At 44.1% G+C, this 25,293-nt stretch overlaps 1 protein-coding gene across 4 annotated transcripts in view; it reads left to right on the top strand.

The window, feature by feature from the left end:
* The window catches only part of FARS2 (phenylalanyl-tRNA synthetase 2, mitochondrial), a 232,482-nt gene that overhangs the window by 3,576 nt on the left and 203,613 nt on the right, over positions 1-25,293 (top strand). For 3 of the 4 annotated variants that reach the window (XM_068163005.1, XM_068163001.1, XM_068163004.1), the window contains exon 2: positions 3,161-3,247. The gene's annotated coding sequence lies outside the window, so the exon portion shown is untranslated. Of the gene's footprint in view, positions 1-1,546; positions 1,647-3,160; positions 3,248-25,293 lie in introns of those variants that run through there. The other variant, XM_068163003.1, reaches the window with a different exon arrangement.

Here is a 25,293-nt window from a genome sequence, read left to right as displayed (position 1 = left end):
CGGGTTCTGCACATTGGCCACAGCAACCCCATGCAGTGCTACAGGCTGGGGTCAGAGTGGCTGGAGAGCAGCCAGGCAGAGAGGGACCTGGGGGTGCTGGTCGATGGCAGGCTGAACATGAGCCTGCAGTGTGCCCAGGCAGCCAAGAGGGCCAATGGCATCCTGGCCTGCATGAGGAACAGTGTGGCCAGCAGGAGCAGGGAGGTCATTCTGCCCCTGTACACTGCACTGGTTAGGCCACACCTCGAGTCCTGTGTCCAGTTCTGGGCCCCTCAGTTTAGGAAGGAGGTTGACTTGCTGGAATGAGTCCAGAGACAGGCAACGAAGTTGGTGAGGGGCTTGGAACACAAGCCCTATGAGGAAAGACTGAGGGAGCTGGGATTGCTTAGCCTGGAGAAAAGGAGCCTCAGGGGTGACCTTATTGCTCTCTACAACTACCTGAAGGGAGGTTGTAGACAGGCGGATGATGGTCTCTTCTACCAGGCAGCTAGTACCAGAACAAGAGGACACAGTCTCAGGCTGCACCAGGGGAGGTTCAGGTTGGATGTTAGGAAGAAGTTCTATACAGAGAGAGTGATTGCCCATTGGAATGGGCTGCCTGGGGAGGTGGTGGAGTTGCTGTCATTGGAGGTGTTCAGGAGGAGACTTGACAGGGTGCTTGGTGCCATGGGTTAGTTGTTTAGGTAGGTTGGATTGGTTGATGGGTTGGACGCCATGATCTTGAAGGTCTCTTCCAACCTGGTTTGGTTTATTCTAAATAGTTTTGGCTCACTTCTGACATTCCCAAAATCCAAATATAGATTTATAAAGCAAACACACTCTGCAGTTGCTTGTGAGACCAAATTCTTCTCGTTGACACAGATTGCCATGCCTGAAGTGGAGTCTCATGTGCTGATGCTCCCCCACTTGTAACCAAAGGTAGCTGTAAACCAAGGGTTGATACAAAGAGCAACTGAGAATCTCTTCAGTATCCACCTTCATTTCTTTTTTGGTGACTTGTGATTTCCAGTTTGTCAAGTTTATTGCTAATGGCACTGCCAACCCTTCTATTTAAACATCATAATTGCCAGAGCAATGGTCTTTTTTTCCCTCCTCAATTTATTCTTATACTGTATAAATGCCTGTGTATGTGTATAAAAGCATGCATACAGTCATGTTGTGGTGGTATTAGTCATGCTGCCTATCCCATATTCTCCATGGTGTAGAGTTGGGTATTCACACACAGCTAACACAGTGGTATGTTTTGTCTAGTAACCCTGTCCCATGCCCCAGGTTTGGGAAATCAAAGGCAACCTGCTTCTTAGGTTCCTCCCAGTTCTTCTCTTGTGTAACAGGTTAATGTACTGTAACAGGTTAACCTGCCTGTTTCCCCCCAACACAAAGGTGGGGGAAAAGGATCTGAACTCCAAGCCCCATAATGCTTTGTTCCAGCTGGCACTTTCATTTTGCAGCTGGCAGGATGGCAGCATAGTATGACTCAGCACATTCAGCTTAACCCGTGATACCCTGCCTCCCGCATGGGCACTCTTATCAGGGCCAGCTTCACTTGAGTCTTGGGCTGTTGTGAAAGTTCTTCCCTGAAGATTCACTTCACTAAGCATTTTCTTCCAAATACTTCTCATATGAGGAAATTAAATGTACCTTCAGTAAGTTTGCAGATGACACTAAATTGGGTGGGACACTAAATTGCTCAAGTGTAGGAAGGCTCTGGACAGGCTGGATCAGTGGGCCACGGCCAGTTGTATGAGGTTTAACAAAGATGAGTGCCAGGTCCTGCACTTGGAGCTCAGCAATACCATGTAACACTACAGGCTTGGGGCAGAGTGACTGGAATGTTGCCCAGGAGAAAAGAACCTGGGGCTGCTGTTGGACAGCCAGCTGAACACAAGCCAGTAATGTGCTCAGGTGACCAAGAAGGGCAACAGCATTCTGGCCTGCATCAGGAATAGTGTGACCAGCAGAAGTGGGATTGTGCCCCTGTACTCGTCCCTAGTGAGGCCACACCTTGCATACTGTGTTCAGTTTTGGGTCCCTCACTACAAGAAAGCCATTGAGTTGATGCAGCATGTCCAGAGAAGGGCTGGAAAGCTGGTGAAAGGTCTGGAGAACAAGTCTTGTGAGGAACATCTGAGGGAACTGGGATTGTTTAGTCTGGGGGAGGTTGAAGGGACACCTCATTGCTCTCTACAATTATCTGAAAGGAGGATGTAGTGAGGTGGAGGTCAGTCTCCTCTCCCTAGTATCAAATGATAGAACAAGAGGAAATGGCCTGAAACTGTCAGGGAAGGTCTAGATTGAGTATTAGGAAAAATGGGGACATGGGAGGAGTCACCATCCCTACAAGTGTTGAAGAAACATGTGGAAGTGGCACTTCAGGGCGTGTTTTAATGGCTGTAGTGGTGTTGGGTTGATGCTTGGACTTGATGATCTTAGAGGCCTTTTCCAGCTGAAACCATTCTATGATTCTGTTTCCTGGAAGCAATTCCTAGAGCAAAGTATCAGTGAGGCCTATAAGTGTTACACTGCTATAAGGTGGAGTGTATTTGATGTAAGAAAACACCTCATCCAGGTAAAATGAAGGTGCAAAGTTGTTGTGTGATATATTGGAAAGGTATATTTGGGCAAAAGTGTGGTCTCTGAGAATGGGACATGTGGAAAGCACAGGGAAAGAAAGGTTAAGCAAAGCTGTGGGTTTACAATGTATGTGTGAAACAGCAAGAATTGAGAAGATTTTAGGTAGGCTGTTTATTTTGGACTGGTGGTGAGAGGAGGGGGAATGGGATCTTTCCACTTGTAATGCATTTTGATTTTGTATGCTGATAGGCTTTTTGTTCTGGTAGCTTTGACTTTCGGTTCAGAAAAAAACCCAAACAGTTTAAATATGAAGCAGAAGAAAAGAAATCTAAAGATAATATTTCTGAAGAGGAAACTGTGGGGCAGGAAAACAATGATATACCCATAGTAGCAAATTGTAGTGATAGTAGAGTTTAAGATAACCTGATTTTGCATGGTCCTAGACATATTTGATCTTTCACCTCGTATCACTATCAGTTTTGTGTCCCAAAAGCTCTGGCCAGCATTCATGATAGTACATTAGGGACTTTATTTATGTTTCCATGTTTTTTCTGTCGGGGTAACTCTGCCAAATTTTCTCTTTCAGCCTGTCCCTGAGAAGAATAAACAAAGCACTGATTAAAGCTAAGACATAAAGGAAGCAGAGCTGAGGAAAGATTATCTATGCTTGTGGGTAAGTAATTACCAATAAATTTAGCTGTCTGAACCAGCACTGCCTGCCTGTTTAGGTAGTCACAAGGTTTTAATCCTTTTCCATTTTTAATTGATAATTAAATCTTCATCTTCACCAACTATTAAAAGACAGGTACACTAACTCTCTGCTTTTGCTTTCTATGTAGAATTCATATGTGTCCTAATTCCAAATACAAAGGAAATGATGAGACAAGATAAAAAAGTAGATAATAATCATAGCTGGGTAGTTAAAAGATGATAATCTTCTGAAGAACAAATTCAGAAGGACAAATTCTATCATCTTGCTGGAGCAAGCCCTCTGACATCCCTCCAAATACCTAAGCAATAAGTTGCTATTCAGTCTGAAAGCAGGAGGCAGAATTAGGTTCTTAAATGACAAACCCCTTATAATTGATGCAAGTTAGAATACAGCGTAGGGTGCTCCAGTGAATGGGGAGTGAGTTTTTGAGTGAGGCAATAGTTGTCGCCTTAATGGTTAATGGATCTTAATGGATCTCACCATTAACCTTCCAGTCTGTTATGTCCCTGTTGCTATGGCAGAATATGCTAAAGGCAATGTGTGTCCATGCCTCTATCTATTATGTCTTAGCTCAAACTGGGAATGAGGATGGATTTTGGTGGTGATGTAGATCTATGAAGTAGAGATGCCAGCTTTCTTACTGGGATAGGTTGGCAGCGAGGCAGGAAAGAGGAACAAGGGGGAAAATAACTTCAAGTACCGTTCTGGAAGATTTGCAAGTTCATCTCTTTGGAGTCCTAAGTCAAGTATCTCCCTTAATAAGAGCTCCTGTGATAAGATTTTACAGGTATGCCTTGTAGCCTAGTATTAGTTTTGCCCAAGATAAGGTAGGTTGTGGTTTTTGGGTTCCTTTTCTTTCCTGGCACCATACCTGCTTGGTTTTCATAACTGCCTTTTTTTGGAAACGATTCCTAGTGAAGTGTGTGTGCTGCATCTAAAATGAAGAAAACCAGCTAAACATAAGTAACAGAACTTTAATGCTGCTTCTTCAATAACTTCTGTGATTTCTACATTGGTTTGACTTTCAAGACTGTGTTCAAGACCTTCATTGAGCATGGTTTTATTTTTGAGACAGGTGGTATAATCTTTTCATTGTTTTCTTAATTATTTTGGCTGTAAACATAGCTGCCTTTTATATATTTTTTTAAAGATTTGTTCTAATTTTGATTTTTATTATGCTAATTACTTTTGAGATGAAAACTTGCATAGTGTATTACACAGGCTTTTCCTATGGGAACAGAATACTCCAGACAGAAAACAGTGTTGCATGTGGAAAAGCGATCAGATATTGCAGAGGTAATTAAATATTAAATTCTAAATAGATTTTAATATAGAAAAGTTACTTTTTCTATTGGTACAGTAGCTTTATCACAGTATCACAGTATCACAGTATAACTAAGGTTGGAAGAGACCTCGAGGATCATCGAGTCCAACCTGTCACCACAGACCTCATGACTAAATCATGGCACCAAGTGCCACGTCCAATCCCCTCTTGAACACCTCCAGGGACGGTGACTCCACCACCTCCCTGAGCAGTCTGTTCCAATGACGAATGACTCACTCGGTGAAGAGCTTCCTCCTCACCTCGAGTCTAAACCTCCCCTGGTGCAGCTTGAGACTGTGTCCCCTTGTTCTGGTGCTGGTTGCCTGGGAGAAGAGACCAACCCCTTCCTGGCTACAACCACCTTTCAGGTAGTTGTAGAGGGCAATGAGGTCACCCCGAGCCTCCTCTTCTCCAGGCTAAACAATCCCAGCTCCCTCAGCCTCTCCTCACAGGGCTTGTGCTCAAGGCCTCTCCCCAGCCTTGTTGCCCTTCTCTGGACACGTTCAAGTGTTTCGATGACCTTCTTAAACTGAGGGGCCCAGAACTGGACACAGTACTCAAGGTGCGGCCTAACCAATGCAGAGTACAGGGGCACTATGACCTCCCTGCTCCTGCTGGCCACACTCTTCCTAATGCAGGCCAGGATGCCATTGGCCCTCTTGGCCACCTGGGTACACTGCTGGCTCATATTCAGGCGGCTGTTGATCAGTACCCCCAGGTCCCTCTCTGTTTGGGAGCTCTCCAGCCACTCTGACCCCAGCCTGTAGCTCTGCATGGGATTGCTGTAGCCAACGTGCAGCACTCGGCACTTGGACTTGTTGAATGCCATCCCATTGGACTCTGCCCATCTGTCCAGTCTGTCGAGGTCCCTCTGCAGAGCCTTTCTACCCTCTAACTGACTAACATCTGCCTCTAACTTGGTGTCATCTGCAAACTTGCTGATGACTGACTCGATCCCCTCATCCAGATCATCAACGAAGATGTTAAAGAGCATGGGGCCCAGCACTGATCCCTGGGGGATGCCACTGGTGACTGGGAAGGAAGGAAGTTTTTCTGAACAGAGTTTTTCTAAACAGAGACATGGTGCCTGGTAAAGGTTAGCTTTTTCTGTTTTCCATTCTGTCCCTCTCCCTACCAATGTTTCATATTCCCTGACCCTTCCACTCCCAACATACCTTAGCCTGATAGCGCCACTTTCTCACTGTTTTCTTGTGGTAAGTTAGATTCTTAATATAACATTAATGCTGTAAAACACCCTGTCCAGATGAAAACTTGAAATAAGTATGTGGGAATACCGTGCTTCTTGTAGTTTCATGTCTCAGACTCCCTGTGTTGTTGTTTAAAATTACTTTTTTAGTGAGGGTTCTACCAAATCCAATTTCCTCAGCTGATACAAGGAGTTCGTCTGACCCCAGTGTCCCCTGGCTGGTCATTCCAGACCTTGCGGGCAGAGCTTGCTGGGCCTGTGTGGAACTTGATCTTTCAGCATGTTGCAAAATTGCAATTCTACAAATGGTTTTCAAGTGAAAAATAGGAACAATTGTTATGTTTTAATGTTGATTTTCTCAGTACATAACTGAAGTGTGCTTTGCCATAATGTGACCTTTAACTATAGCAGCATCTTATTCTTCATTAATAAAGATTTGATTCTTTCATGGTATTGTGTTCTTTTTCCCCTAGCTTCTTCCACCTAGTCAGTGTGTGTTGTCTCAAAATACAAGATGAGGGGGTACTGCCTTTGTTGTCTAAAGACTGGATGGAAAAGTACTTCCGTGGCATAGTTTGAGAAGTATAACCTGAGCTCTAAGTTTCCAAATTCACTGAGGTTTGCTCTGGAGGGAAGTGTGACTTTCAAGTATCTGGTGCCACTCTTTCTGACACAGCTAGAATACATGGCTTTCTCAAGGCCTTTCAAACAGGTGGTTTCTTGTTCTTTGTCTTGTGTTTATCCGCAGTAAGTATTTGAACATTAGCAAGCCTTACATGGCATGTTACCTGGTAACAGAATCATGGAATCATTTTGTTTGGAAAAGACCATTAAGATCATCAAGGCCAACCATTATCTACCAAGTCTTGTCCTAAACCATGTCCCTCAGCACCACATTAAATATAATAAAACTGGAAGCTGCATGGGAGCCCATTATTCTAAGGCTCTGTGAGCTGTGGACCTGATTATATCATGCTTTCTAGAATTAATAACATAGAAATTAGTGACACTAGTCTTGTTCTTTATACAGTAACACTCAAACCTTTTTTTATCCTGGCATAGCAGGACTGGATGGAAACATGATTTAAATCTAAGTCATAATTTCTCTTGCTTTGCTTGCTAAGGAGTATCTTGAAACTTGTTCTTCCTTTAACAAATTACAGGAGATCATAGAATCAGAATGGTTTGGTGTGGAAGGGACCTTAAAGATCATACAATTCCACCCCTCCCCACTCAGGCAGGGGTACCTCCCACTAGACCAGATTGCTCAAGGTCCTGTCCAGCCTGGCTTTAAACACTTCCAAGGAGGGGGCATCCACAACTTCTGTGGACAACCTATTCCAGGGGCTTACTGACTTCACTGTAAAGAATTTCTTTCTAATATGCAGTCCGAATCTACCCTCTTCTAGCTGAAAGCAATTACCCTTGTGCTTTCACTACAAGCCCTTGAAAAAAGTCCCTTCCCAGCTTTCTTGTAGGCACCCTTCCTGCTGGTCACACTTCCGATGCAGTACAGGATATTGTTTGTCTTTTGGGCTGCAAGTACACATTGCCAGCTTGTGTGGAGTTTTTCATCAGCTGATACCCCCAATTCCTTCTCTACAGGACTGCTATGAATCCAGTCATCAGCCAGCCTATGTTTGTGCTTGAGATTGCCCTGACTCAACAGCAGGACCTTTCACTTGACCTTGTTGAACTTCATGAGGGTAGCAATGGGCCCACCTCTCCAGCCGGTCTGGATGGCATCCCTTCCCTCCATATGTCAAACAGCTTGGTGTCATCTGGAGACTTCCTGAGGGTGCACTCAATGCCACCGTCCGTATTGCTGACACAGATGTTAAACAGCACTGGTCCCAGTACCGACCCCTGAGAGATGCTACTCATCATTGGTCTCCATTTGGACACTGAGCCATTGACTGCAACTCTCTGAATGTGTCCACCTAGTCAATTCCTTATCCAGCATGTGATCCATCCCTCAAGTCCATGTTTTTCCAATTTGGTGACTAGGACATCATGCTGGACAGTGTCAAATGCTTTATTCAAGTCCAAGTACATGACATCGCTTGCTTTTCCCTTATCTACTGAAGCCATCACTCTACAAGATATCAGCACCTCTTGAATGCTCTAAAAGTAGTAGTATGAAGACCTAATATAATCATATATGTATATCCTACACTATTCTGAGCAGTGCTGCATAACAGAAGTGAGCATTGCTGAGGTTTGTGAGGCTTACAGGATGCTATGTAGTTCTTAAAGTTCCTTGTTCTGGGGTGGGGGCTGGGTTTCTCTTTTCTGGTTTGGATTTTTGTGCAGGGACTTGACACGGGTACCTGTATGATTTCAGTTGAGTAGTTTCCTTTTGTTTCCCTTCTGGCTCTTTTGGTGTGATCTGATATCCCTGCAATAAAGTAGTAAATTGTAGTATATTTCAACTAAAACTCACTACCTTCTTTCTGTTATTCCCTATCAGTGAGGGAGGGGAGTAACCAAGAGTCGAGCCACTGAAGAACATTGCAACAACCAGCAGGTGGATCAAGCTGCTAAGATTAAAGTGGCTTGGGTAGATCTGGACTGGCAACATAAGAGTGAACTATTTCTAGCTCAGTGGGCCCAAAATACCTCAGGCCATTGAGGAAGGGGTGCAGTATACAAATGGGCCTGAGATCAAGGGGTAGACTTCACTGTGGACACTGTCACACAGGTTATCCATGAATGTGAAACGTGCTGCAAGCAAACAGACCAAGCAGGAAAAGCCTCTGTGGTATGGGGGGAGATGGCTGAAATATAAATAGGGGGAAGCCTGGAAAATTGACTACATCAGACTGCCACAAACCTGCCAAGGCAAGCACTGTGTGCTTACAAGGGTAGAGGCAACCACTGGATGGCCAAAAATATATTCAGTGCCCCATGCCACCGCTCAGAACACCATTTTGGGCCTTGAAAAACAAGTCCTGTGACAGCACAGCACCCCAGAAAGAATTAAATCAGATAATGGGACTCATTTCTGAAACAGCCTCATAGATACTTGGGTCAAGGTACGTGACACAGAATAGTGTAGGATAAGGGGTGAGAATCCATTGATTTGTGCCGAATCTTATGTATATCCTACAGCACTGAGAGCAAAGCTTGCAGCATGACAGAAACAGGCATTGCTGGGATTTGTGAGGCTTGCAGGATGTCATATAGTTTGTAAAGTTCCTTGTTCTGGGGTGGGGTGCTGGGCTTTTTTTCCCCCTGGTTTTGATTTCTGTGTGGGGGCTTTATGCAAGAACCTGTATGATTTCACTTGGGTATTTTCCTTTTATTTTTCCCTTGCCACTTTTGGTGTAATCTGATATCCCTGCAGTAGAGTAGTAAATCATCATATATCTCAACTAACACTCCCTACCTCCTTTCTGTTACTCCCCTTTGGTAGGGGAGAGAGGGAAAGGGGAAGGAAGATGGGGGAAAGATTCCATGAACCCTTTACACATAATCATATACGGTATTATAGGTTAGGTGTGCCTTGGTGCACATGAAGTAATCACAGCTGTAAAGTTCAACAGAACTAGAGGTCAGTTATACCAGGAAAGTAGAATAGGATTGTGCAAATCTGTTTTTAAATTGGACTTGTATTTATTTGAACAGGCAGAACTTTGGATTGAGGGGTTTTATGACAAAACTTCTGCTGAGCATTTCTCAGGTTCGAAGGTTTAGGCACAGACATCTTTTATTCTGTTGAAAGCCAACAGCTTCAGTTTTTATTTCATTTGGGTTTTGATTATCTTTGTTCCTTAATTTCCTAAGCAATGTTTGTTAGATTTGAGACATTGCAACATGCATTCACACACTCATGTGTATGTTGGGTTCCCACGTAGAGATTTTAGAGAAGCTCCTATCCACTTCTACTTTTAATCAAATAAGAACCTTCAGGCTTATCTTGGACATCTGCTAAACCCTGGCCTCAAAGAGACAGAACTGAGCAACTAAAGAGACAGAATGAAGCAACTATGCATCACTGGGAGCTGAGTTTTGAGTTGCTGGAATTCAATTGTCAGTTTTTTTAATGCAAGCATTTAGTGAAAAAATAATTTGCTGTTAATCTTAGCCCTATACATTCTATGCTTTAGTTCCACTCCATTGGACTGACATTTTCCATGCTCAGATTTTTGCTGCACATAAATATACAAGGAGGATAAACCTGTATGTGAAAGAAATAGTTGGAATCTTCTAAAGCTGTTGATGTGACAATCACAGCAGCAGCCTGTCTCCCTTCAAACCCTGCAGCAGCCTCTAATAGAGCTTTATGGGAAAGATTCATTGTATGTAATGTGGCCAACTGTCAATTAATTAATTGAAAATTCAGATCTGAGGGGAGTTACCAAAATCTGTAGACTCAGATGGAGCCCTCTTCACTTTCTCACTGTTGGAGTGCTTTTGATAAGCAGTGAGCTATCTGGAATTGATCCACACCGTATTGAATTAAATGGGAATTTTTTTCATTCACTTTGATGATCTTTGGATTTAACCTGAATGCATATGATTTAATTAGCAGCAAGCTAGGGAAATGCTGGCATGTTGGCTTTTCTAGTGTCTTACCTACTGAAACATCAACTACATAAACCAATATAATTGTATCTGACAATGGCAAGTGCAGGAGTATCCACAGTCAGCTTGCCTAGAGCCGGACTTTTATTTAGGCTGGATGTATTACTGCTGAACCTCTTTTTGTGTATAGAAGAAGTTCTATACAGAGAGAGTGATTGCCCATTGGAATGGGCTGCCCAAGGAGGTGGTGGAGTCGCTGTCATTGGAAGTGTTCAGGAGGAGACTTGATGGGGTGCTTGGTGCCATGGGTTAGCTGTTTGGGTGGGTTGGATTGGTTGATGGGTTGGATGCGATGATCTTGAAGGTCTCTTCCAACCTGGTTAATTTCTTTTCTATTCTATTCTATTCTATTCTATTCTATTCTATTCTATTCTATTCTATTCTATTCTATTCTATTCTATTCCATTCCATTCCATTCCATTCCATTCCATTCCATTCCATTCCATTCCATTCCATTCCATTCCATTCCTGTTAAAACATTGTAGGATGATAGAATCATTTTGGTTGGAAAAGACCTTTAAGATCAAGTCCAACTGTTGAGTGTTCATATCTGATTATCTTCTATTACCCATAAACCAGATCTATTTCTATGTAATTGAAAATCTTTTTATGCTGAAAAGGGGAGCAGCTTGTAACTTTATTTTATGTCTGTCTACTTTTTAACCATATCCAAAAACCACCTTAAGTTATAATTAATGTTAAGGGTTAAAAATGCCAGCTATGGAGAGGTGGTCTTCTCTTGAGAGCAAAAAGGAGGTTCTCTAGTGTCAAATGTTTAGTTGTCCAACAAAGTATTGTCCCTCATGGATCATGTTGAAAGTGTCTCTAATAACACTGTCCTTTTGGGCTTGATTTTGGTGTCTTGGTTGCCTTTTATTTTAATTTCTAAATTGTGTAAAGCCATGTAGCTTCATGTTGGGAGGTGCCTTTACATTTCAGGTCAATTTGAAGGACAACCAGAGAAAACTTCTGCATAAAGGCGAATTTGCAGCAGCTTTCTAGGCAAAGCCATTGCACAGTCAAGGTTCAGGGTGGCTAAATGTCTCAGTGTGAGTATTACAAACAATTTCTCCCTCAGCTAGATTTCTGTCATGTTAATCCAGGCTGTATTGTACCTGAGCTGCCTCAATGCCTTAGCTGTGGCAATTTATTAAGTTAAGATCCTGTTTGGGGTGAGAGTGGAAGGGTGATGGGAGCTGGCTGTGGGTATTGACACTTAATGGAGCGATTCCATGTGGATGTGTTGTGTGGTTGCTTTGCAGATATTGACAGACCCTGTTGTGAGTCTGATTTACATCCTTAAGAGCTTATGAAAGCTTTCAGGCTTCGGGTGTGTTAGCAGTGTAAGTGGGAATAGGAGGTGGATATACAAGAGAAGCATGACCAGCAGGCTGAGGGAGGTGATTCTGCCCCTCTACACCACTCTGGTGAGACCCCACCTGGAGTACTGTGTCCAGTTCTGGAGCCCCTGTTAAAAGAAAGATATGGATATGCTGGAATGTGTCCAGAGAAGGGCCACGAGGATGATCAGAGATCCTGTGAGGACAGGCTGAGGCATTTGGGGTTGTTCAGTTTGGAGAAGAGAAGGCTCTGAGGAGACCTTATTGTGGCCTTCCAGTATCTGAAGGGGGCCTATAAGAAAGCTGGTGAGGGACTCTTAGGATATTGGGTAGTGATAGGGCTAGGGGGAATGGATCCAAGCTAGAGGAGAGCAGACTTAGATTAGATGTTAGGAAAAGTTCTTCACCCTAAGGGTGGTGGGACACTGGATCAGGTTGCTCAGGGAGCTGGTGGAAAGCCCATCCCTGGATGTTTTTAAGACCAGGCTGGATGTGACTCTGGGCAACCTGATCTAGTGTGAGGTGTCCCTGCCCATGGCAGGGGGGTTGGAGCTAGATGATCCTTGAGGTCCCTTCCAACCCTCACAATTCTGTGATTCTGTAAGATCCAATCTAAATCTGCCCCCCTCAGGCTTCAATCCATTCCCTCGTGTCCTGTCACAACAAGCCCTTGTAAAAAGTCCCTGCCTGGCTTTCTTGTAGGCCCCTTTCAGGTACTGGAAGGCTGCTCTAAGGTCTCCCTGGAGCCTTCTTTTCTCCAGGCTGAGCAGCCCCAGCTCTCACAGCCCGTTCCCATAGGGAAGGTGCTCCAGCCCTCTGGTCATCTTTGTGGCCCTCCTTTATATTTGCTACAGCAGTTTGATGCTGTTTGTGTTGGGTTCACCAGAACTGGAAGCAGTACTTGATGGAGTCTCATAAGAGCAGTGTGGAGGTGGAGAATCACCTCCTTGTCCTGCTGGTCACAGTTTTGATGTAGCCCAGGATATCATTTGCCTTCTGGGCTGCAAGTGCACATTGCTAGCTCATGCTGATTTTTTTGCCGGTTGACACTCCCAAGTCATTCATCTTGGAATTGCTCTAGAGCCAATCCTTTCCCAGCCTAGATTTGTGCTTGGTATTGCCCTGGCCCAGTTGCAGGACCTTGTACTTAGCCTTGTTGAACTTTACGAGTTTGACTTGGGCCTATCTCCCAAGCCTGTCCAAGTCCCTCTAGATGGCATCCCTTCCCTTCAGTGTGTCAACTGGACCACACAGCTTGCTGCAAACGTGCACTTAGCATGTTAAACAGCACTGGTCCTAGTACTGATCCCTGACGGATGACACTCGTCCCTGGCCTCCATTTGGACATTGAGCTATTGACTGCAACTCTCTGAGTGTGTCCATCCATCCAGTTCCTTATCCAGTGAGTGGTCCACTCTTCAGGTCCATACTTTTACAATTTGGTGATCAGGATGTCATGCAAGACAGTATCAAAGGCTTTATACAAGTCCAGCTACATGACATCAGTTGCTCTTCCCTTATTCACTGATGATGTAACTCTTATCTCAGAAAGCCACATCATCAGTGGATAAGAGAAGAGCAACTGATGTAATTTTGGGGCACATATATTACAAGAATATCTCATTAAGCCTTAGTGAGGGATCCAGACCTCAGGGGAGAAACAATAGAGTAGCTAATCTAAATAGTTGAGGACTTTTGTCTCAAGCTGGTTATTGATGAGTTTATATGGTTCATGCTTTTGGGAGGGACAAAAGCCAGGGCAACTGCCCTGAGTTGTGTATGCATTTATCCCAGACCATAAATGTTTGCTGGCTCTTCCTGCTCCTCCTCCTCTTTCTTTTTTCTCCTCCTGCTTCTCCTCACCCCTGAAAAATGTGCACCAGAAGGAGCATCTGGTTTGTTTTGCTCATTTGTTTGCTTTGCTCATAGAAATTTTCTTGTTCTCCAAAGCCAGCCAGAGAACCCAGCAGTTATCTAAACAAAATTCCCCCTAGCACACTCAGAGAAGGCCAAATAATTAGATTCATACTCCTAGAATGGATACACAGAGCAGCTTAAAACCACACACCTGAATCAGCTGGCACAAGTTGTGTTCTGCTGGAGGACAGATAACAAGAGTTCGCCTGGCTGATAGGATCTGGTTGTATTTGGACAGCAGTAGCACCATTGTCCTAGAAGACTCTGATGTTCCTGATGTAGCATGGGAGCTGAAACAACCTGGTGCCAGCATGAGCAAAAATGTCATTCATTTAGTCTGTTCTTCCACTGTGTCTAAACCAATTCTATTACAGATGTCTACGCTATTGGGAAGGAGTCTTTCTAAGCAGACAAATACTGTGCTTTTAAAGCCATTTTCCACAAAATCCCTCTGCTGTTACTAAAAAGAAGACTCAATGGTACATGACAAAATGGAGGATTTTGTATTTATTACCCATCAATTGTTCCCTTTACCCAGAAGAGTTACTGTTTTCAAACTGCCAGCCCTTCAGGCTCCCATTCAGAGATTTAAATTGGAAGTAGTTAGGGACTTGCTGAGCCACTTGGATACTCACAAGTCAATGGGACCAGATGGGATCCATCCTAGGGTACTGAGAGAGCTGGCAGATGAGCTGGCCCTGGCCAAGCTGCTTCCCATCATTTTTCACCATTCCTGGCTCACTGGAGAGGTCCCAGATGACTAGAAGCGGGCCAATGTGATGCCCATCCACAAGAGGGGCTGGTTGGATGAGCCAGGGAATTGCAGATCTGTCAGCCTGACCTCAGTGCCAGGCAAGATCATGGAACAGGTCATCTTGGGGGCAATCACAGCACACCTGCAGGGTGGCCAAGGGATCAAGCCCAACCAACATGGACTTAGGAAGGGCAGGTCCTGCCTGACCAACCTGATCTCCTTCTATGATCAGGTGACTGCCTGGTGGATGTGGGGAGGCCTGTGGATGTAGTCTGCCTGGATTTCAGCAAGGCCTTTGACACTGTCCCCCACAGCAAACTCCTGGCCAAGTTATGAGCCCATGGCTTGGACAGCAGCACTCTGTGCTGGGTTAGGAACTGGCTGGATGGCCAAGCCCAGAGAGTGGTGGTGAATGGTGCCACATCCAGTCACTAGTGGTGTGCCCCAGGGATCAGTGCTGGGCCCCATCCTGTTCAATATCTTTATTGATGATCTGGATGAGGCTATTGAGTCCATCATCAGTAAGTTTGCAGATGACATAATTCTATTCTATTCTATTCTATTCTATTCTATTCTATTCTATTCTATTCTATTCTATTCTATTCTATTCTATTCATCTGACAAGTGCTGAGTAGAGTGAGATAATGACTTCTTTGTCTCTGCTTGTGATGCCCTTTTTGATGCAGCTCAGCATCTTGTTGGCTTTCTTTGCCACTGCAGCACACTACTCACTCATGTTGAGCTTGTTGTCCACCACTACCCTCAAGTCCCTTTCTCGCAGGGCTGCTTTCCATCCAGGTGGATCTCAGACTGAGTTGCATTCCTGGGTTATGTACTCCCAGGTACAAGACCCTGTTGAACTTCATAAGGTTCTTGCTAACCCACTCCTTCAGCCTGTCCAGGTCTTCCTAGAGGATGGCTTTCCCTTCTGGAGTGTCAACCTCCACACTCATTTTGGTGTAATCTGCAAACTTTATCAGTATACTCTTTGTCCCAATATCCAGATCACTTATGGAGGTATTAAACAGCATTGGGCCCAATATCAATCCCTGGGGGACCCCAGTTGTGAGGGGTTGCCAGTTTTAGAAAGAACTATTTACTACCACCCTCTGGGGACCAGCCTGTCAGCCAGCTCCTCACAGACCACCTGTCTAGGCGGCTCCAAAGCCATTTTGAAGACAGTGATAATCACAGAGCTTTTCCTTTATTTAAAAGGAATTTGTTGGAGCTTTTTGCTTCCGTGAATTCTTGCAGCTCCTGACTTGCCCTGTATTCCCAAGAGCTGTCTTAAAGCATTATTCTGTTCATGGCAAGTAGTTGTTAAGCCCTATAAGACCCAAATAAATATTTTAAACAAGTCTGCTGAAAGCATGGGAGTAGCACCGAGGGAACTGTATTCTTTTATATTTTTTCTAGTAAGGGACACTTATTAGGGGGAGCAGATGGGCACTACTCATTTTTGGCATTCATTGATAAGCCTGCTACCTCTCCAGGTAGCTCAACAAAAATCATAGCACCGTGGTACTGTTCCCATTTTATTGCAGTTCCTCTCAGACTTGTTAGTCTCCTGTCTCTCTTCTCCTTATTCACAGCCTTCTGCTGGACTTTTTTTTCCCCTCTTTTAAGTTGTTCTCCGTTCTAAAGTCTCCAAGGGAACTCCAGGAGGGGCTGATGCAAAGTCTGTATGCTTGGTGAGCACTGGGCTCAAGGATGTCCTGCCTTTGTCATCTTCTCTGTGGTTAGCTTGCAAATTTTATTTTCTTCAGCCCATCCTTATGAAGTAATCCATTCAATGCTGAATTGTGCTGTTCCTCAGGGGACTGTTCTGCCACTTGTCATTATTAGTATTGCAACATGGTGAAATATTAAAAGAATTAAGAGCAATTTGGAATCCATCCTCAGCTGCATTTGTTCTCATCACAAAAGGACACAAATCTGTCCCACAAGTTATTAAAAGACAAAGCTTTGCCTATATAAGAATTCATTTTTTAAAGGTTTAGTCAACAATTTAGTTCTTCTCTGAAGAGGCAGGGGACATGCTTCTAAAATGGGAAGTGAGTCTGTGAAACTGTCTAGACTGTGTTTAGAGCTGAAGGACTAACTCACACCTTCCCAGAGCATGCATCTGTAAAGTAGGCCAGGAGCTGCTTTTCCCCACTTGCTTACTGTGCAGGTCAAAGTCAGATATTTTTGTTATGCTAAATGTGCTCCTTTCTCTTCGCAAGCCTTTGGAACAGATGCAGTTTTCCTGCATATTACTTCAAAATGTGTCCCCTGATTGCATTAGAAAATAGGATCAACAAAAGGCATATATTTGATACCAGCCCAAAAGAGCCTCTTGGGTACTGTGGGCTGATGGAGTTTAGAACACCATAAGCTGGACTTTTAGAATAAACCAGGTTGGAAGAGACCTTCAAGGTCCAACCTATTACCCAACCCACCTAATCAACTAAACCATGCAACCAAGCACCCTATCAAGCCTCCTCCTGAACACCTCCAATGATGGTGACTCCAACACCTCCCTGGGCAGCCCATTCCAGTGGGCAATCACTCTTGGGGTTTTGTTCTGGTGTTTATTTTTCTGTGTTTTGTTTTGTTTTCTTACAGTTGGTTCAATATACTGTGTGTGTGAGAGAGAAACTTGTCCAGGGAATGATTCAGGGCCAATGCCTCACGTGAAAACAAAATACTGTGTTTGGCTGATGGGAGAAAAAGTTTGGTTCTTCAGGATGCTGAGTGTTGTGCTGTCATCTGCTGACTCAGTTAAGGAGACATTCAGTTTAAAGTATTATGAAGCTATTGAAAAGTATAAATGTTTTGTTGGGATGGTGTCAGATCAGACAGCAGTGTACAGGTGGGGAAATAGAGACAAGACCAGGACTGAAGGAGTAGGAAATGTTTGTTGTAAATAAGTAATAAAAAGGCTGTGGCCAGAGAAAGTGAGATGTTGATAAAGTGTTGAAGAGTGGTGTAACCTAGGACTGTGTGCTCACATGTGACTGTGGCTGTGTAGGAATTTGTTGCATTGGAAGGGTGGAAGATAGAATATAAAACATTCCTCAATCAGATTAAAGGGTTGAAAAGAAATAGTGACACAACAGAATAGTCCTTTTTTTGGTGAGGGAATATAGGCAAAATGCTCTAGGGGAAAAGAATACAAAAACCAGAGTTCAATATGACATTAAAAATGTATCATAAATATACAGGGGAGGTAGAGTGGTTTAGAAGGAAGGTAAACCAGAAAATGCTTTCCATGCTGCAGGAATTCTAGAGGAGTAAGCGAGGCCTTTCTCTGCCTTTCATGCAGTGGTATCTCCATTGCTTCCTACTCACACCTTGCTGCACTGTCTGCAAACACCCTCTAGATGGTGGTGGGGGATGCTGGCATTCTGAGGTTTTTCTGACTCCAGGAGTTAGGATAGATATGTGGGGTGTGGTTTGGGTGGAGTTTTTTCTGTTTGTTGGTGGTTGGGTTTTTTTAAAGAGATATCTTTATATAATTATTTTTGACAAAGCGTTGACATAACAGTAGGTGGTGTTTGAGCCCCTGTAGATTTAGACACTTAGATGAGAAAATCAAATACAGTCATGGAGAAAATAGTCTGTTACCCTTAAAACATTGCATGGATTCTGCAGCCTGTGCTTTCATAAGGAGTTCTGACCATACAGTAAAGCATGTATAGGGAGCCTGTCTCTGGTGGAGATTATGTAAGTTCTGCCTGGTGTCACATGGCTGTGTTTCTCCACGGCAGGACGCTGCTCCAGAATTCTGCAGTTTCCTTTGCTTAGCGCAGCTAAGAGGCACTACCTCTGCTCTCTTGTAAAGTGGAATGAACACAGACCTTCAAGAAATTACAACATTCTCTTGGGTTTTCTCTGCAAGTAGTTGCAGCTGCTGTGTTGTTTGGAAAAGCTAAACAACCCATCACCCCCACACCCCTGCTAGCAGAAATGAAATGCCATTGCAGGAGTATTTTTGGCTTATCATATGTAAGAATAGAATTCAGTGTGTTACTGTTTGGTTATTTTTTTCCTTTTCTCTATTTTCTTTCAAAACAAAAATCTTAAATTACTTAAACTGAAAGGACAGAAGTTGAGTAGTCATCCTGCCTCTTAAAACCCAAAATATTTTGCACCATTCTGCAGGACATGAAACATATGGTGTTACCTCCTTAATCATTTCTTGGTGGTGGGGACATGCTGCTCTGCTTTCTGTGGAACATGTTAAATATGCTCTTGTTGCACAGTCTTAATGTTAACCATGTATTTAAGGAAATGGAAACCAAAACAGATTGAAAATGGATTGTTTATGAAGATGTGCTCTTTAACATCTTTATTGATGATCTGGATGAGGGCATTGAGTCCATCATCAGTAAATTTGCTGACGACACCGAGCTGGGGGCAGGAGTTGATCTGCTGAAGGGTAGAGAGGCTCTGCAGAGGGACCTCGACAGGCTGGACAGATGGGCAGAGTCCAACGGCATGAGACTGAACACATCCAAGTGCCGGGTTCTGCACATTGGCCACAACAACCCCATGCAGTGCTACAGGCTGGGGTCAGAGTGGCTGGAGAGTGGCCAGGTAGAGAGGGACCTGGGGGTGCTGGTCGATGGCAGGTTGAACATGAGCCTGCAGTGTGCCCAGGCAGCCAAGAGGGCCAATGGCATCCTGGCCTGCATCAGGAATGGGCCAGCAGGAGCAGGGAGGTCATTCTGCCCCTGTACACTGCAATGGTTAGGCTGCACCTTGAGTATTGTGTCCAGTTCTGGGCCCCTCAGTTTAGGAAGGAGGTTGAGTTGCTGGAATGAGTCCAGGGAAGGGCAACGAAGTTGGTGAGGGGTCTGTAACACAAGCCCTATGAGGAGAGACTGAGGGAGCTGGGATTGCTTAGCCTGGAGAAGAGGAGACTCAGGGGTGACCTTATTGCTCTCTACGGCTACCTTACGGGAGGTTGTAGACAGGTGGATGTTGTTCTCTTCTCCCAGGGAGCCAGCACCAGAACAAGAGGACACAGTCTCAGGCTGCACCAGGGGAGGTTTAGGTTGGATGTTAGGAAGAAGTTCTATACAGAGAGAGTGATTGCCCATTGGAATGGGCTGCCTGGGGAGGTGATGGAGTTGCTGTCATTGGAGGTGTTCAGGAGGAGATTTGATGGGGTGCTTGGTGCCATGGGTTAGCTGTTTGGGTGGGTTGGATTGGTTGATGGGTTGGACGCCATGATCTCGAAGGTCTCTTCCAACCTGGCTTGGTTTATTCTAAATGTCACGGGAGACAATGCTGAAAGCCTTTCTAACGGCTCTCCTCATCTGCCAAGCTAATAATCTCTTCACAGAAAGCTAACAGGTGGATCAGATGTAATTTCCCCTTCATAAATCCACACAGATGACTCCTAATCACCTTTACATGTTTTGGAAGTGTTTTCTAGAATTAATTGCTCCACCACCTTCCCAGGGATTGAGGTAAGACTGACTGGCCTATAGTTTCCCAGATCCTCCTTCCTGGCCTTCTCAGAGATAGAACTGACATGTTTTCTCCCACTTGTTTTCAGCTAAACTTAACTCGAGAAGACATTTAAATGGCACTCTGCTTTTCCTGATGTAACTTGCCTATTATTTTAGTAAAGACACTTTGCATTTAGATGCTGCAAATAAAAGAATACTGTTTAGTGAACTGAACTTTACTGTATGTTAATCAAATCTTCACCTTACAGCTGAAAGCAGGTGTAATGTGTACTGAATATAAAGAAGGTTGTATGCTAAAAATAGTATACGATACCTTGTTATTTTTTTTTCTCCCTTCCACTTCATTAGCTGGAGCCAGCCCAGGTTAATTGAGAGTGGAAACTCTCAATTTCAGCCTGCCATCTTTAGAGAATAATCAGTTTTCCTGGGATTGTGACAAGGAGATTGTTAGGGAAAGCACTCATAAGGCCTTCCTTTGATGCACATGAGTAATCATGTGTGTGAGCCAGTAGCTCTCTGCTATGCATTCCTATGAAACTCAGCAAAGTTCATTCTGATCATGGAAGGGAAAGCTTAGAGATCAGTGAGAGCAAACCAGGACATAAGTCAAGTTGATTGGATTTAAATCATAGTCAAAAGAGGATTCTTTTAAAGGAGTAGGGAAGCTTTTGTTCGTTTTATGTTGCCTTTCTTTGCTTCCCAGGCAAAAAGTGTAATAAGTTGTTTGGTAGATAGTCCTTTATGCTAAAGTAAGCACTAGTTTTCTACTTCTAAGCACCTGTAAACCTAACACAAATACACCTAGGATCTTCATATTTACACTGTCTTATTTGACAGTGTAATAATTGATAAATTTCCTGCATCCTAGCTAATAGTTAATTTTGATTTGGGACGCGTAGCGTTGCACAACAGAAATCTGAATTCAATTCAAAATACAGAAACCTAACATTATGCACATTCTCCCTCACAAACATTCCACATTAAAAATGAGTGGAACAGGCTAAGCAAAGGCAGTATCATTACTGAAAGGAGCAAATTGTTTCTGGATGTCATGCTCTTCTAGCTTTTATAATTAATGGATATTGTCTTGACGAGGAAAGATGCAGGTGGTTTTGGACTGAAAGGTTTGTTATGATTTTCTTCTGGAGAAATTCTGCATGAAGTATGGTGGCATATGAGTTTTTGAAGTGACAAAAAGGTGTTTGTATTATCTTCCATGGGGTTTGAGAGTTTTTCTGGTCTATGGTTTATTACAATTATTTTTATTACAATTATTTTATTACAATTATTTTTATTACAATTATTATTAGGTGACAAAATTAATAGATGAGGGGCGAGCAACTGATGTCGTTTACCTGGACCTGAGCAAAGCCTTCGACACTGTCCCGCACCACATCCTGGTCTCCAAACTGGTGACACATGGGTTTGATTGGTGGACCACTAGATGGATAAGGAACTGGCTTGATGGCCGCACCCAAAGAGTGGCTGTCAATGGCTCCATGTCCCAGTGGAGGCCAGTGACAAGTGGAGTCCCTCAGGGATCAGTCCTGGGACCTATCTTATTCAACATCTTTGTGGGGGACATGGACAGTGGCATTGAGTGTACCCTCAGCAAGTTTGCTGATGACACCAAGCTGTGTGGTGCAGCAGATACGCTGGAGGGAAGGGAGGCCATCCAGAGGGACCTTGACAGGCTGGAGAGGTGGGCACAGGCCAACCTCATGAAGTTCAATAAGAGCAAGTGCAGGGTCCTGCATCTGGGTCGAGGCAATCCCAGGCACAAATACAGGCTGGGCAGTGACTGGCTGGAGGATAGCCCTGAGGAGAGAGACTTGGGGGTGCTGGTGGACAAAAAGCTCAACATGAGCTCTCAGTGTGCACTTGCAGCCCGCAAAGCCAATCAGATCCTGGGCTGCATCAGGAGAAGTGTGGCTAGCAGGTCGAGGGAGGTGATCCTCCCCCTCTACTCAGCCCTGGTGAGACCCCACCTGGAGTACTGTGTCCAGTTCTGGAGCCCCTATTACAAGAGGGATGTGGAGGTGCTGGAACGTGTCCAGAGAAGGGCCACGAGGATGATCAGAGGGCTGGAGCACCTCTCCTGTGAGGACAGACTGAAGGAGTTGGGGCTGTTCAGTCTGCAGAAGAGAAGGCTCCGAGGTGACCTAATTGTGGCCTTCCAGTATCTGAAGGGGGCCTACAGGAAGGCAGGGGAAGGACTTCTGAGGATCTCAGGTAGTGATAGGACTAGGGGGAATGGAATGAAGCTGGAGGTGGGGAGATTCAGGCTGGATGTGAGGAGGAGGTTCTTCACCATGAGAGTGGTGAAACCCTGGAATGGGTTGTCCAGGGAGGTGGTCGAGGCCCCGTCCCTGGGGGTGTTTAAGAGCAGGCTGGATGAGGCTCTGTCCAGCCTGATCTAGTGTGGGGTGTCCCTGCCCATGGCAGGGGGGTTGGAACTAGATGATCCTTGTGGTCCCTTCCAACCCTGAATGAAACTATGAAACTATGAAACAATAATTAAGTATTTCCAGGCCTTAGCAGGTCCTTGCTTTACTATGCAGAAAGTTTATGTCCCGCAGCTTTGTTCCTTGTACAGCTTTGCTTTGTTAATGGACTTAAGAACTGAGTACATAAAATTTCTTTCAGACCTTACACATTTTGACAGAAGAAAAAATAGGAAGAATATTTCCATGTAATATGATTGTTCGTTTTGCTTCTGTGTATTTACTTGTGGGTTGTATGAGATGAGGACTGTAGAATCATAGAATTAATTTGGTTGGAAAAGACCTTCAAAATCATTCAGTCTTTCAGTCTCACTATTATTTAACTGTAGGAATACTGGTGCTAAACAATGTCCCTCAGCACTACATCTCTGTGTCTTTAAACACCTCCAGGGACAGGGATTCAACTGCCTCCTTGGGGAGCCTGTTCCTGTGTTTGACAACCCTTTCAGTGAAGAAGTTTCTTCTAATGTCCAACCTAAACCTCCCCTGGCACAGTGTGAGGCTGTTTCCTCATGTGATATCACTTGTTCTCTGGGAGAATAGAATAGAATAGAATAGAATAGAATAGAATAGAATAGAATAGAATAGACCAGACCAGGTTGGAAGAGACCTTCAAGATCATCGTGTCCAACCTATAATCCAACACCACCTAATCAACTAAACCATGCAACCAAGCACCCTGTCAAGTCTCCTCCTAAACACCTCCAGTGATGGTGACCCCACCACCTCCTTGGGCAGCCCATTCCAATGGGCAATTGCTCTAAGAAGAGACCAACCCTCACCTTACTCCGTCCTCCTTTCAGGTAGTTGTAGAGAGCAAGGTGGTCTGACCTCAGCCTCCTTTTCTCCAGGCTGCACAACCCCTGTTTTCTCAATTGCTCCTCAGAAAACCTGTTCTCCAGACCCTTCACCAGCTTCATTGCTTTTATTGACCCACTCCAGCATGTCAATGTCCTTATTGTAATGAGGGGTACAAAACTGAACCCAGTAATCACAGTGTATGTATGTGCAGAGTTAGAATATAGTTCAGGTTTCAGCCCAAGGTTCCATTCAGGCTTCTGCCATGCCAATGATAATAATAAATTGATCTAACTGAAGAAACAAACATAAATGTCTTAACCTGACTCAGAATAACTTTTGTTTTAATTCTGCCTTGTCTGTTGTTCTTAAGCAAGGAGAGACCTTTATATTATTTGGGTCTGTGATGCCTGGGCCAGAAGCTCTCCACTTTGAAGTCTGAGGGACTCATGCCTCAACATGTCAGGGAAAGGGCTGCAGGATTGACTCTTCCCATTAGAACAGGAGCAAATGTAGACTACCTCAAATTTCACACCCTCTGAAATTCAAACCAGTGCTGAAACAGATTCAGATCTGTTTCCTGTGAGGTATGTGTTCAGTCAAAACCCCAAGATGATTTGGCTGTCAGGATGAATTGGTAATGACTGAAGAAAATGGTTTCTATGACTTTTGCAACATGATGGCCTTTAGTGCTCTTCTGTCGCCTTATTCTGACAGTGAATCAGGCCTGGGATGCATAGGGTCAGACAAAGAATAATGGAATTAAGTGTAAATGTATGACTCTATAAATCGACTTCAGAATGTGCAGTGTCTGAAAGGGTAATATAACAGAATTGTGAAAGTGCTGACAGCTCACATCCTGAAGTATCTTTGAAGAGATAGCTGAAAATTTACTTATGTTGCTAACCAGCAAAGCCTGATTTCTGTATTCTGGTAAATTTAAGATGAAATAAAGTGCTGTCGTGGGTTAATGCCCATTCTGAAAACAAAGGGGGGAGGGCTTGCGGGTGCTTTGTCCTCCCTGCAGGGTGTTTTCCCCTTGGGAAGCTGAGTCTGTTCCACTCCCCCCTCCCTGCCCAGCTAGGGTATAAAAAGCAGGGCATTGCAGCTATTAGCCCTCCTTTTGGCTCCTCCTCTCCTGGACGAGAGCTACTGCGGCTGCTTTCCTGCTCCTCTGCCACATGGTCGGGCCTGGTCCTTCTCCCTGCTGCTTCCGCACCTCTTCAGAGAGAGACTGGTTTTGTATTATTCTTCTTTGTCCCCCTCCCATCCATCCTTGTTCCTTGCCCTTGTGAACCTTACCTGTTATTGTTGTATATATAGATATTGTTCAAAGAAAACTCTTTACCTCTCTACTTCCAAGCCGACTCCAAATTATTGTTTGGTGGACTTGCTCCTTCCTTTTTTTCCCCACTCTGTTTGGAGGGAGGAAGGGGGAGTGGGGGAGAGATTCTCAGCCTTGTCCCCATCTGAGCTCTTAACTCCCAGTTAAGGCTTAAACCACCACAAGTGCAGATATTTAAGGAGACCAGCTGTGTGCATTGAAATGCTGCGTGAGTTTATGATTTTAATGGAAAGAGTGAATAATGAATCCAGGTCTAAGCTGATGTGAAGGTATATTTGGCAGAGGAAGGAGGGAGTAGTTGGTTACCAAGTGGAAATTCAGGGAGACTTGAGACCTTGAGTAACATATGAACAAATGCCCCAGCATTATATATGTTGGGCAGTATTAAAGTTTAATGCAAATATCTCTGAGTGTCTGTGCATTTTTATTAATTTTATAATCAATGGAAGTAAGACACTTAAGATTTTAGTCATACCTTACATTGCAAGGTATAAAAGATTTGCCATCATTTGCCATCATTTCTGCTCAGTAGTTTGTGGTAGCATCACAACTGTTGGGGCTTGCATGCCACAAGGGGTAATGTTAAGATCATACCAGTAAAATGTTTATGCTCTACATTCAGCTTTGTGTTTGATATATGGCACACCAAAAATGTTTTACAGAAAAGGAGTTTATTTACTCACACTTTAGAGAGGTTTACATTTTCATCGTAGGTAGTTTTCATTTCCCTGCTCTGTGAACCTACTCTTTAGTTATTTCATTGCTGTAT

The sequence above is a fragment of the Melanerpes formicivorus genome, unplaced genomic scaffold (genome assembly GCF_026170545.1).
Source record: "Melanerpes formicivorus ecotype bairdi unplaced genomic scaffold, bMelFor1.0.p_v2 SCAF_69, whole genome shotgun sequence".
Classification (NCBI taxonomy): domain Eukaryota; kingdom Metazoa; phylum Chordata; class Aves; order Piciformes; family Picidae; genus Melanerpes; species Melanerpes formicivorus.
This window is presented reverse-complemented; position numbering and strand designations above follow the sequence as displayed.